Genomic DNA, 15543 nt, shown 5'->3' with positions numbered 1-15543 from the left:
TCATAAGGGTCATTTCCATTAATGAAATGACCCTATGATCAAGCCGAAAATGAATCCCTACTTAGGGAACATATGCACCCACGTGGCACATTTTTTTCACCTTCTTTTAAAAATAAAAAATGATCGAGTTATTTGAGGTTACCGCCACGTGGCGGGGAGGAAAGGGTGCCTAACACCTTCCCTTTTCTTCAACCGAGCCGCTTACCCAAATCTCGAGGTTTGACTACCCCTTTATCCATCGTGAGTCACTAAAATGCCAAAAATCTCATCTTTTGGAAAATGTACCCCGGGTGACCATTCACACCCACTTCTAACTTGAATGGTGGCGACTCCAAATCATTGTAGATGTAGTCATCATAATGACGAAATCACGCGTCTGCCCCAATTGCCCCCATAGAACTTTGAGACAGTCCTGAATTTTTAATTAAATACATGCCTCATTTTCCCCCACTCACTCATCTCCCTCCTTATTCGCTCCCACCCCATCACCTCCCAACAATTTTTTTCCCCAAGCCACCTTTCAATTTTTGAAGATGACATTGTCTCTATATTGGGCCTTTTCTCATGGACTAATTGGAAAATACCTAAATAGCCTTTTCTTCAACTTCCAACAAAAAATCTTTGAATTTCTCCCACAAACTATTCATATTCAAGCTTTCCAACTGTATCAATAATTATACTTTGGCCCCACTACAATAAAATCCTGGCTCCTCCCCTTCTAGAGAAGGTGAAAAAGGTGGGTGTGACTTGTATTAATTATGTTGAAATTCACCCTTATTGTCCCATAAGAGGTGTATGTAAAGTCAAGAAGTGTGGAAGCATAACATATTGTCATCTGATGTGGTAAGGGCACATAACCAAAGAACTTTTTCCTTGTGTATCCCAAAGAAAAAGATCTATGGTTATGTACCTTTGCCACGTTAGTCACATACATACCATATACATTTTAGCACGTACTTTTATCACAACTCTTTTATTTTTCTCCTTGAGATGAGAAATCTAAATTGTAGATGTTGCATCTAGTGTAAGCACATGTATTATTATCAAATTTGGGATGTTGGAAGTTCTCTATAGGGGATTCTTTCATACAATGCATCTTGGAGATGTTTGGAAACCCCACAACTTTTCATAATATCATTGAAATATAACTAATATTTGTCATTAGTGATAAAAGGTTAAAGAGTATTTTGATTCTTGCATAGTAAATGTTGTTATAAAGTATGTAAGGGTGTGTTTGTAAGCGATAGTTAGTGGGATTTGGAGTTGGAGTTTATTCTAACACTTTAAATAAACTCTAGTGTTTGGTTTCGTGTAGGAAATCAGCTGTGAATTGTTCACATTTGATTGAGATCCGATATAACTCCGTTATTACTGGGTGTAGACACTCCAATTTGAACGGGCCCTCACTTGAAAGGGCCCAAACATACCGACTTTTCAACAAGCCTCAAAAGCCCGAATCAATGAAATACGACATTTTGATCGATTTAGAGCATCCTAATACCCCTTAAGGGACTAATGGGCCCACTAAAAAGAATTATTGTACTCCCACCTTAACCGCTCCTCTTCCAAAACAAAAAATACACGATCTTCAATAAAATTCACCAATAGGCCTAAAAAGCCCAATTTATCAACACGTGACATTTTGACCAATCCGATGATTTCCAAAACCCCTAAAAAGATGAATAAATATAAAAAGAGACTCGGGATACCCACCACCATCCCTACCTTTCACCACTCTACTTTTGAAATCAAATTACCCAAAGCCCACCTAAAGCCCATAAGCCCTCAACTCTCCAAAAATGCATTTTTCACTTTACCCCTCTAACATAAATTTAATCCCATCAACTAAAACCCTACAACCCTCAAAAATTCATTTCCAAAATGACTAACCAATCCCAAATAACCTACAACCTTTCATGACTCAAGCCCAATACACTAAAAGCCCACAAACCATTATCCATATCCAATCTACCTCCATACCCACAACCCTAACCCACCAACCATTATCCACATCAACCAATTACCATTTTGATTATAAAAAATAACACATGTTATCATCCCATCTCATCTCTCCCATCCAACTACCTAGCCCCACCACTTTTATCAAACAATTTATCTACCCACATCACCTCTCTCTAAAAATCATTTCAACCCATATCCCATCGTAACCTACACACCTCACTTTTCTCTAAAACAACTAATCACTCACATCACAACCCATACCCCCTACACCCTAATCCATCATATTTCTCTAAACACCTCACCAACTCGCATCAAAACCCACACTTCCCCTCATCATCATTTACAAATCTATTTTTACAAATAAACCCCACACCCCTCATTTCCAATCCAACACTCATTCTCTCTAATCAATTCATCTAAATCACCTCATCTCCCCATCCTTTTAACACATGTCATCATCTCTTTAACCATCTAAAAAACCTAAACACCTAACTCCTTACACAATATATTCTCCTAATCTAAATACCTCACCTCTTCTACCTACCTAACACTCCATCAACACATCACTCCTTTACACCCCCATTCTTTTAATCCGAACACTCCATCACACACCACTCATCTCACCTCGTCAAACACTCCACCCAAATGGGTTGGGTAATATTCGAACCATTTGAATTCAAACATTACCCATTTACCCCCAATACAAATTACCCTTTTTTCAACTCTAAATTTCATACCCCTCACATTCAAAACCCATGTCATTCTCTACTCTCCCAATACTTCACCCCATTATATCCCTAAACTCTCCTCCCAATACCTATAAATACCCCCCTCATCTCCCAAATCAAACCCTTATCAAGTCTCACACAAAAAAAGATCTTCTCTCTACTCATCTCTTCTATCATACTAATTTTCTTAAAAATATATACACTCTCTCATATTATACTAAAGACTCAAGAAGACATAGAAAAAGAAGAAGGAAGGGAGGAAAGAAACATAACTTCAAAGCTTCAAGGTGGGTCGAAGGATCAATACCTTCCTCTCTCTCTACCCTCTCCATATCTTTCTTCTATTATCCTCTTCATTTATTTAATTTTTATTTTAGGACTTAGAATGTAATCCTCCCCCTCCCTTATCTTCGATAGATCAGACTTCAGTCTGGTTGAAAGTATAAGGATTTTAATCACTTTCACAACAAAACTATTTTAATCCCTAAACTATTTTAAGGCAAATGGTAGTTGATTTCTTTTCAGCTCTTGAGAATAGACCTTCAACCTTATCTAATATTTTTCAAATCATATGTAGTCCTTAAGGCAAAGGTTTATAAGGGTCATCCCCTTCAATGGGATGATCATATATAATCAAACGAAAAATGAATCCCTACTTAGGGTATAAGTTAACGACACATGATACTTCATTTTATTTATCCAAAAAATTGATCGAGTTGAGTTGAGGTTACCACCATTTGGTAGGGAAAAAAGGGTGCCTAACACCTTCTTTTTTCTCCAATCGAACCCCTTTACCCCGATCTCAAGGTTGGACTGATATTTTATCCATCGAAAGTCTCTAAATGTCAAAAATGGTACTATTTCAAAAAATGTACATTCCGGGTGACCATTCACACCTACTTACAATATGAATGGTGATGACTCCAAACCTCAGTAGATATGGTACTTGTAATTGAGAATACAACTAGCAACTCCACTGGGGACCAAGGTTCTACCCTCATGTTGACTCGGTCATTTTGAAAAAAAAAATACAAAAGTTTTTATTTGCAAGGTCACATTGTTTGTTGTTTGTTGTTTATATTATTTTTAGTACATGTTCATGTTGTAATATTTATTTATTTGTTTTCTTTCATTACATACTTGTAAGGGGGTCGATGAAAAAAATGAATGAAAAGTATGCATAAAGCACTTGCAAGTATTACTCGTTGCACAAGCCACCCTGTCCTCAATATATCCAACCCCATTGCCTAGTAGTTCTACGACTTGAGATCATTATTTCAAGAGTTGGGGATGAACACATCAAATTCGATCACCAACCAACGACATGTGTACTTTGGTATGCATTGAGGTTTGAAGATCGGGTAACCATACCTGCTAACCACATACATGTGCCCGATTATATGTGATAGGACACGTGTTCTCAAGCTTGTATCTATCCCCAAAACAAAGTTGTACTTGTTTAAGGTTTTTTTTTTTTGAAGCCTCGAAGCCCAAGTTGTAAGTCCATGAAGACAAATTATATAAGCTTAGGTGTTTCTTTTTCTATACTTATTCCCTTATGTAAGAGGGGAAAATCAGAATTTTTTTAGTGATGCATATCATTAAAAAGCAAAAAAAAAAAAAAATTGAAATAATGAAAAGATGTATTTTTTTTATTGGCCCAAGCTAAAAATCAAAGGCAATGTGCCTCAATTTTGGACTAACAAACTTAAAATATAAAAAATAAAAAGAATTTAGCCAAAAATTCATACTGGTCCGTATTTCAAGCACGAATAGGTATAAAATACCCGTATCTATACTTGACATATGAATATATATATATGATTTTTACTCATTCTATTCTTGATATTAGTCTTGACAACTTTTGTTCTAGACTTTATTTTATTTTAAATTTTAAGGCTTCAAAAGGCATAAATGGATCATTTTTGTAATTAAGTTCAAGGCCTATCACTCGTCATCATTTTAAATAAGATTTCGATTCTCCTAAGTATCCATTTACGATCAAAATTGAGCTTGCCTATTCTCTCCTAAAATCCAACATGGTGCACTATCAATCATGATCAAATCCATTATCGAGGGTCAACTCGAATCAAGTCCATGACCTATAACCACTTTGAATTAGGTCCACGACCCATATCCACTTCAAAAATGGGTTTACGACCCATATCTACTCAAATTGGGTCCATGACCCATATCCATTTCAAATTTGGGTCCACGATCCATGTCCACTTCCAAATGGGGTCACAACCCATATCCATTTTAGATTTGGTCCATGATCCATATCCGTTTCAAATTGGGTCCATGACCCATATCTGATTTCAACCAAACCATAATCCATATGTGATCCATCAAAGTCAACAATCAATTCAAATGAATCCAAATATTTTCTAACAAATTAGATTTTAAAAAAAGATTAAAAAATAATAATAAATAAATAAATAAATAATTTTAAAGCACCAATTGTAATTCTTGATAAAAGTTGGTGCATAAGAACGTCGTGTCTTGTTGATATGAGAAGAATAGACTATGTCTATTCAAGAAAATGAGATAATTTAAGAATGTCTTGTGCGCCACCTCTTCCTTGGGAATTTGACTGGCCGGTACTAATTTCAGATAATTAGATTGGGGGCTAACAAAAAAGATGTCTTTCCAACTTGACTTGTTTGTAGCAATCTACTTTTTTAAAATATTATATTGATTATGTGTCGTTGTCAACTCTGTGTTGATGTAATTCTTTTTTAAAAATATTTTACTAACTTCGTGTTGATGCCAGCTCCGTGCTGAGGTAATTCTTTTTTCAAAATATTTTATTGACTCCGTGTCGATGTCAGCTCCGTGCTCATGTAATTTTTTTTCAAAATATTTTACCGACTCCATGTCGATGCCACCTCCATGTTGATGTCAGTTCTATGCTGATGCCAACTCCGTGTTGAAAGCGCCCTCGATCCGCGGGGTGCGCGGATCCGCTTTTGAACCTTGAGGTTTGGGAGTCGCCACCTAGTTGTTAAGGTCTAGGAACCAAACTGACACTAAAAAAGGCAAACTAATCTACGAAAGAAAAAAAAAAGCGTCCGGGGATCACGTTACGGGGTTGGAAGGTGTTAGGCACCAACCCCGCCCGGCCAAAGCCGGTCTCTACTAACTTCCCAAATAAATTACATTGCTAAAAACCTAGATAATAATAAATAAAAAAAGATTATACCTTTCCGATAGCAAAGACTTTGTTCCCTCAGATCCAACAAAAGTTGCTTCTTGTACCGTACTTCTTGCTTCGTTCTGTCTCCAAATTTGATTTTCGATCTCCGAGGTAAGGTATCTCTTTTTTCCTTGGATCTGAATTCTTCAAGTTTGTTGTAGATTTTGGGATATTTTTGGAAGACTTTTAGGTGTTTCTTAGGCTAAAATCGAAGGAGGGATGTTAGGTAAGGAATTGGGGCTCCAAAACTAGGGTTTATGGGAGGCTAGGGGGGCTTCTAGACCTACTTCTCTTAGGGTTTATGATTTGATACGAAAATAGGGTGTGAGGACCTCTATTTATAGATTTTTTTAAGGGTTGATTTAGATAGCATTAGTGTTTGATTATAGTTCTTTTAATTAGAGTTGTGTTTTAGTTAGACTTATTTTAGGTAGAATTGTGTTTTAATTAGAATTGTTTTAGGTAGAATTATTTTTAAGTTAGAACTCTATTAGATGAATTATTATTTAATTAGAACTCTATTATGACTTTTGGTCTTATTTGATTGACTTTTAATGTTTTGACTTTAGTCTTAATTGATTGACTTTTAATATCTTGACTTCAGTCTTGCTTAATTGACTTTAATTTTGACTTTAGTCTCACTTGATTGAATTTAATACCTTGACCTTAGTCTTGCTTGATTGACTTTTAATTTTTGGAGAACCCCCCTCTAAAATATCTTTAATTCTTTGGACCCCCAAATGGAGGGGTCCTTAAAGAAATAACTCACGAACCCTCAACAATTTTACTTGAAAACCCGATTGATCGATTCTTCGATTCAAAATTTTAAATTAATTTCATTAATATTTCACTTTAATTATTTAATGTTTTATTTATTAATTTCGAATTTTTTAATTATGAAAATTGTGAAATTACCATTTTGCCCCCGGAGAGGACTTTTCACGTTTTAAGTCGGTTTTTAATGTTCTAGGATGTTTTAGAATCGATTTTTCGTAAGAAATTCAATGGAAGTATTAGTTTGTGTCATTTATGAAATTTTTTGTGTGAAATGTTCATGAACTTAATGAGGGGCATTTTCATAATTTCATCGAATTCTGTTAAAATTGGCGAAATGATTTATTTGGTTCCAATTTGTTATTTTATGTGTTCGAGAGAGTTTTCCTAAGCGTAACGTAGGCTCTAGGGTTGTTTTGAGATTAGGGGTATTTTGGTAATTTGGTCAATTTTTAGTGATTTTTATCGTGAAACTTCTTTTTGATCTGCAAGATGATGATTTCTATATTTCTGGAGTCGTATTTTCTTAACGTAGCATGGTTTCTAAGGTTTTGTCAATTCGAGATACCTCATCCGGATTTCTGAAACATATCGGGTAACAAAGTAAAGCAATGGAATACACATCCATCATTGGGAATCATTGCGATCGGGTTGACGAGTTGATTAATCAGGCGGATGCAAAAATGGGATGTCTACACGTGTTGATGCCGATTCCATGTTGATGCCAGCTCCGTGCTAATGTAATTCTTTTTTCAAAATATTTTATCGACTTCGTGTCTATTCGAGCTCTATACTGATGAAATTTCCTTTTCAAAATGTTTTACCGACTCTATGTCGATACCAGCTCTGTGCTGATGCCAACTCTATGCTGATGAAATTTCCTTTTCAACATGTTTTACGGACTCTGTGTCGATGCCAGCTCCGTGTTGATGCTAACTCCATGTTGATGTTGACTTCATGTCGATGCTAGCTCCGTACTGATATAATTCTTTTTTCAAAATATTTTACTTACTCCATGTCGATGCCAACTCCATGCTGATGTAATTCTTTTTTTAAAATATTTTAACGACTCCATGTTGATGCTAGCTCCGTGTTGATGAAATTCTTTTTTTCAAAATATTTTACCGACTCTATGTCGAAGCCAGCTTCGTGTTAATGCCAGCTCCATACTGATGTAATTATTTTCAAAAATATACCACCCAGCTCCGCGTTGATACCAACTTCGTGTTGATTCCAGCTCCGTACTGATATAATTATTTTCAAAAGTACACCACCTAGCTTCGTGTTGATGCTGACTCTGTGTGGATACTAACTCCGTGTTGATGCTGACTTCGTATTGATGCCGGCTCCGTGCCGAGAACTCATTTTTGTTTAAAATTCGTTTACTTTAATAAAAAATATAATAAATAACTTGACCCAACCTAATAAAAACATCATGCATTTTCCTTTTATAAACAAGATAGTAACGCTTTGTCTTTTTTACCCACAAGTTGCCAAATGAAAAAAAATATAAACAGCCAGAGGTGCTTCCGTATTTTCTCAGATCTTCAACTGCTATGATGAGTACCTCCAAAACACCACAGCCTGCAATGATCAAAATGTCAGATATTGATGCAAGGATTGTGGCATTATTAAAAACTACTAAGAGGAAATAAAAAATGTTGAGTGCCGTGTGGGCTAATGCCAGCTTTATACAAGCCCAGATGGTGTAACACCATACGTCAAGGTAAATTAGGATATACCCGATCAATCCCCACAAGGGCCACAGACCACCTTGCCATATACAATACCAGAATACCAAGGGCCCCTACTCTATATTCCGTAGAATCGACTATCCCCTATGGTCATCTATGATGATGACTACGAGTAAAGGGCCACAAAGACTAAAACTGCAACAGATGAAAAAATGACAACAAATCGAGTCTCTCTAAAAAGAAATGAGGAGAATGAAAGGCCTCAACACTATGAACAGAACTCAGTTTAAAAACCTCTATTTTTATCCTAATGCATAGTTGCTAGCCAAGTTCATGTGCCCGAAATTTGAAAAATATAATGGAGTAGGGTGCCCGCTGTTGCATTTAAAGCTGTATTATGGGTCAATGTGTCACTACGGTGAGGATGATAGATTGTTAGTACAATTTTTTCAGAGAAGTTTGACAGGGCCGACTCTCAAATAGTTCTCAGGTCTAGATCACACGCTCATCAAATATTGGCAATTCTTAGGTGAAATGTTTAGGCACAATTATCGGTTTAATACAGATGTGGGACTAGACCAAAACGACATGGTCAAGATGACATAGAAATAGAGGGGAATGGTGAAATAGTACGTCCAGAGGTGGTGAGAATCTACTTCACAAGTAAAGCCTACAATGATTGAGCAAGAGATGAACACTACGTTTATCCCAACATTAGGCCACGCTTTTTATACTCATCTGGTGGGATCCGAACCGACCTGATATTTGACTTTACAAGTCTAGGGGTGACAGTAGGGATCACCTCTCAAAGAAAACTAGTGCCTGTGGTGAAGAAGAGAGAAAAGACATAGATTAACAATGTACAACCAAACTGACCCCTCTTCATCCCGACACCAGCATCAAGACCTCAGGCTCTGTAACTTTTTGGGTTTCAACACCTCCACCAATCTGGACCCATTTCGAACAAGCTCTCCACCAGTTTCATAGTAGGCACCACAGTACGGGTAAGGTCAGCAAGCATGACCTAACACGGTTAATAGGGTGTTTCCTAGGTTGCCAATGGCATTATCAGAATTACTTCCGATCTTACTTAGGAGAGAGTATCTCGCTAAGAGGCCACCAAACCCAAAAGTTGAGAAAAGACCAGGGTATAACCCTAATTTGTTTTGTGAATTTCATATGGGTACTCAAGGGCACTCTATAGATCAATGATGGCAGCTCAAGCACCAGGTGTAAAGTTTGATAGACAAGATGGCACTCATACTAGATGGATCAGTGAACCCCACTCAGTAGCAGCACATCAAGCAAAACCCCCTACCTACTCATAAGGGAAAAGGAAGTGGGCACAAAGTAAATGTCATTCTCAGAGAGCTCGATTTTAATCCATTAGTTTTGATAGCTCCTATAGGATGGAAAATCAGGATCCATTTGGCAGGGGAACTAGAGACGTCAATGGTTAACACTGTCAACTAGTACATGACAAACTCATCTCAAGATTCACGTTTGCCACTCAAAATGGTTGACCTCGCCATCTATCCTACTCATCGAAGTACTGCTACCCGACCACCTCTCATTAGACCTTATGTATCGCCAAGCCCTCAAAATATAATTCGACCCCCTCTTCACATACCATACATTCCATCCTCTTGACCACCACTCGTCATTCCTAACACTACACCAGTCCCTCAAGTAGATTATCCCATCCCCACAACATTCAAATTACAACCACCACCTCTCATCCTAAATGTGAAACTCGATCCATTCCCAATAATCATACACTCACCTAAACCCTTCCTATATAGCTTTGACCAAGCAGTTCCCTGGAGCTATGAGATCATCATCACTACAATTGTAGGGGTCAAAATAATGAAAAAGGCAATGGTGGCTGACATTGGTTACATGACAAAAATAGGGAGGTGAAAAAAAGTACCAGTAAAAGGGGTTAGAATCAAGAAAGAAATGAAAAAAATAGATAAATGAACGATAGCGGATGAAGAGAAAAGAAAAGAAAAAGGAAAAAACAAGGTAGACGAATATGACAAGGAAGGGAAGAAAGGAAAAGTAACAGACAATGAGGCATTAGACTTCATTAAGCTTATTCGCAAAAGTGAGCATAATATTGTGGACCAACTAAAGAAACAGCCAACTTAGATCAATATTCTGGGTCTTCTATAGAAATCAAAGGAACACCAAGAGGTATTGTTGAAAATTTTGGGAAAGTCGTATGTACCTTCGACCACTTCGCCAACATAATTAGAACAAATAGTCAGACAAATCGTGGTTCATAATCCCATTAACTTCACTGAAAGCGAGTTCGTACCAGAGGGACGGGGAGACATTGAGCCATTGAATATCATGGTCATGTGTAAGGTCATGATGGTTGTCAAGGTATTAATTGATAATGGCTTAGTTTTCAATGTCTGTCCTCTCGAAACATTCTGCAAGCTCAGCGTCAACTAGTTGCATGTCAAACCCAACAATAAGGTTGTCCGAGGTTTCGATAGTTCAAGAAGGGATTCTCTGAGAAAAGTGGACCTACCAATTACAATAGGCCCATGTACATTCGAAGTAACGTTTGAGGTCATGGAAATACTGACAACCTTCAATTGTTGGGCAGGCCATGGATCCATATTGTTGGAGTAGTGCCTTCCTCTTTGCACCAAAGAGTCAAATTTATCATGGGGCAGAGAATGATTTCCATCTTAGCAGAAAACCTGATCCCAGTTGGGAAAACTTCGGATGTTTCCTTTATTAACATAGAGATGATGAAGGACAAGATGTTGTACCACTCCTATCAATTTACTACTGTTAATTATGTTGAAAAGGGGAAAGAAAAGGTAAAAGTAGAACTATCAAAGGCAAATCTAATGATCAGGCGAGTCTTGAAAAAAAATAGGTTACCGACCTAGGCAAGGGTTAGAACCGAGAGGAAAAGGGAAAGCTATGCTGGTTGAAGCAAAGAAACACACTTCTTATTTCAGTTTGCGATTCAGGCCTACGAAAAAGGATACATCAAATATAAATGATAAAAAAAGGAAACTTCGATTAGTCAGAAAGTAAAATCGTGAGCCTAATGTCTAGAATCAGGGTAGAGTTCCTCATATCAGTGTCAACTTCTCAAAATCACCCTACAGTCTATCAGAAAAACTACTGAAAAAGCCAGTCAAAAAGCCAAGAACAGTAAATTTCAAATCCCAACACATTCATGAAGACTCAGCTGTCGAGTCCCAGTCCTCTTTCATAGAAGGCATTAATGTCTTATTCAATAGGGATTTCAATGAAAATCTATAAGAAACAATGGGAAAACATGTACCTGTCGAATCCACTTTAAGCAAAGAAAAAAAATCACCTTTCCCCATTGGCATTGATTGGGCATCAATCCTAATCCCACCAAGCTTGGAGGGAACTATGCCCAACCCTAACAACAATCAATCAGAGATAATGGTCATCTCCAAACCATAAAAAAATCCACTTTCTCACCTCATCCACCCCCTTAGAGAAGGAGAAGTCTCGAACAATTAGAAGGAAATCCCTTTAGCCCTTGAGGCTGTTGAGACTTAAAAAAAGTCATTAGACAAATCTAATTTGCTTGAGGATTATAATGTGCCCTCATTCTTGGGGAAATACTATTTTGAGGGCTCCCTATCTTTACTAATGAAACTGCATGATTGTTCATCTTATTTTAGCTATCTAGAAAATAACAAAAAACAAATAATCCTTAAAAATCAAAAATATCTAAAAATAAAAAAAAAAAAAACTTTCAAAATTACAAAAAGTAGATATTTTTCAAAAATAAAAAAAAGAGTTTTCAAGAGATCTGTTTTCGATCAAATGAGTACCCATATAGAATAGAGTTTGAAAGAGACGAGTATGATTTCGATCTTGAACTCGACTTTGACTTTATGGGGATCGAGGAAGAGTCTAAGGACGAAATGAAGTACCCACCCAAAGAAATAAAAAACTTGGTAGAACATCACGAGAAAGGTGTTCAACCATATATTGAGGATACAGATTCAATTAATCTTGGTACCGAAGAGGACTCATGAATCATCAAGATTGGAGCTTTATTAATATCGCAGCAGAAAAAAAAAATAATCGAACTCTTACAGAACTATCAAAATGTCTTTGCATGGTCATGCAGAGATATGCCTAGGTTAAACACTGATCTTATTGTCCACAAACTACCAATCACTCTTGGAAGCAAGTCGATCAAATAGAAATAGAGAAGGTTGAAGCTAGAATAGATCCTCAAGGTCAAAGATGAGGTCATGAAGTAGTTCGAAGTTGGATTCCTTGCAGTTTATACATACCCTGAGTGGTTACCTAACGTCATCCCAATACCTGAGAAAGATGGAAAGGTACGCATGTGTGTTGATTACCGAGACTTGAACAAGGCCAATCCTAAAGATGATGTCTCACTATCACACATCGATACTCTACTTGATGGTACAGCAAGGCATGACATGTTCTCATTTATGGACGATTTTTCATGTTATAACTAGATAAAAATGGTAGAAGAAAATTAGGAAAAAACTGCATTCATCACACCATAGGGCACTTTCCATTACAAAGTCATGCCATTCGGACTAAAGAACGCAAGGACGACTTACCAACGTGTAATGACTGTATTATTCCACGACATGATCCATAAAGAAATTGAGGTTTATGTAGATGACATGATCACTAAGTCTGGCATAGAAGAAGACCATCTGGTAAATCTCAAGAAGTTATTCGATAGGTTGAGGAAGTACAATTTAAGGCTCAACCTAGCAAAGTGTGTATTCTGGTCAACATTGGGAAAGTTATTGGGATTCATTATCAACAGAAGGGGTATCGAGATAAATCTAACAAAAATTAAATCTATCCTCAAGATGAAGCACCCATTTTAAAGAAAGATGTTTGGGCATTCTTAGGGAGAATACAGTATATCAATCATTTCATTGCTCAACTCATGCCTATCTATGAGCCAATTTTCAAGTTACTTCGAAAGGACACGCCAAAGAAATGGAATAAGGACTATTAAGCGGCTTTCAACAAGATCAAGCAATTCAATCCATCAATCTTGGTCCCTCTTACGCTAAGGCGACCTCTGCTTATGTACAACTCAGTATAAGAAACATGAATGGGATGTGTACTAAAGCAACATGAGAAATCAGGATGGAAAGAACAAGCCATCTATTATCTCAGCAAGAAATTTACTAACTACGAAGTAAAATATTCAACACTTTAAAAGACTTACTACGCATTAGTCTGGGCATCTCAATGAATGTGTCATTATTTGCTCAGTTATTCGACTATACTTATAGGCAGGATGGACCCCCTAAAGAACTTTTTTGAGAAATAAGCACTAACAGGTCGCACTAGAAAATTGAAACTATTGTTTTTTGAGTTCGATATCACCTATGTCACTCAAAAGGCCATTAAAGGGCAAGCTATCGTCGATCACTTAGCCGAACACCCATTACCTGACTATGAGCCATTAAAGACAAACTTTCCTAATGAAGTCATATTACTCACCGAGCTTGAAGATGACGACGAAGAATCAGGCTGGAAGATGTACTTCGACGGAGCAACGAATTAGAAAAGAAACAGAATAGGGGCAGTCTTGACCAAATCGGATGGGTCCCACGTGTCAATTGCCATCAAATTAAAGTTTCAGTATTCTAACAATGAGGCTGAATATAAAGCATGCATAGTAGGGTTGAAAACAGCGCTAGATCTTAAGGTAGATGAAATTGATGTATTCGGAGATTGAAGTCTAGTAGTCTATCAGACGATTGGAGAATGGAAGACTCGAGGATAGAGATTGATCCCTTATCATGAATATCTCAAAGAATTGAGTTCAAGATTCAACAGGATTTCATTCACATACATGCCAAGAGCTAAGAATTAATTCATAGATGTACTAGCTACGTTTACTTCCATGATTAGTATTTCAGAAAATCTAGTCATCGACCCCTATCGAGATTAGGATTTAAGATGAACCAACCTATTGTCTACCAATCGAAGTTCAAGAAACTGAAGAAAAGCCATGATACTTGTCGTCGAGGCATACCTCAAAGATCGAACCATCCTTTTAGATCCAACGACGAATAATTACAGGACCATTCTGAAATTGACAGGAAAATTTTTCTTGAGCAACGATATTCTGTACAAGAAATCACATCATGAGGTCTTACTTCGATATGTAACAAAAAAAGAAGTAAAATTACTAATCGAGACTGTATATGACGGAGTCTGCAGACCCCACATGAATGGTCATATGCTAGTCAAGAAGATTATGTGGATGGGATATTACTAGTTGATAATGAAAAATGACTACTATCAACACGTTCGGAAATGCCATCTATGCCAGATTTATGCTAATAAGATCAATACTCTGCCTTTAGAATTACATAACATGACCACTTCTTGATCCTTTTAGCTTTGGAGCATGGATGTCATTGGGCAGATCTTGTCGAAAACTACAAATGGGCATCATTTCATCCTCGTTGCTATAGATTATTTTACCAAATGGGTAGAAACTGCATCATATGCCAATGTCACGAAAAGCAACGTATTAAAGTTTGTCAAGAACAACATCATCTATAGATATGAGATTTCCAACAGATTAGAAATGGACAATGCCAAAAACTTCAAGAGTAAGGATATGATCAAGATGTGCAAAGACTTCCAAATCACTCATCACAACTCAGTACCCTATAGACCCAAGATGAATGGAGTCATCGAAGTAGCCAACAAAAGCATTAAAAGAATCATTGAGAAAATCACTGTTACATACAAGGATTTGCATGACATGCTACCTTTTGTACTTCATGCCTATCAAACCTCGTTCAGAACTTTGACTGGGACAACACCTTGCTCACTCGTATACGAAATGGAAGTAGTTTTACCTGTCGAAGTCAAGATTCCCTCCCTCCAGATCTTAAATGAAGTAGAGTTAGATGAAACTGGATGGATTCAAACTCAATTTGACCAATTAAATCTGATTGAAGAAAAACGTCTTGCAGGCATCTGTCTTAGACAGATCTATCGGCGACAAATAGCTCGTATCTACAATAAGAAAGTCAAGCCTAGAGATTTCTCACCAAGAGACCTTATTTTGAAGAAGATTTTATCAATCCAAGAAGACGCTAGTGGAAAGTTTTGACCAAACTATGAGGGACCATTCATTGTGCAAAAGATAATG

The sequence above is a fragment of the Akebia trifoliata genome, chromosome 4 (assembly GCF_017979445.1).
Source record: "Akebia trifoliata isolate Shusen 1 chromosome 4, ASM1797944v1, whole genome shotgun sequence".
Classification (NCBI taxonomy): domain Eukaryota; kingdom Viridiplantae; phylum Streptophyta; class Magnoliopsida; order Ranunculales; family Lardizabalaceae; genus Akebia; species Akebia trifoliata.
The sequence above is the reverse complement of the archived record's forward strand: the minus strand, read 5'-3'. Positions refer to the sequence as shown.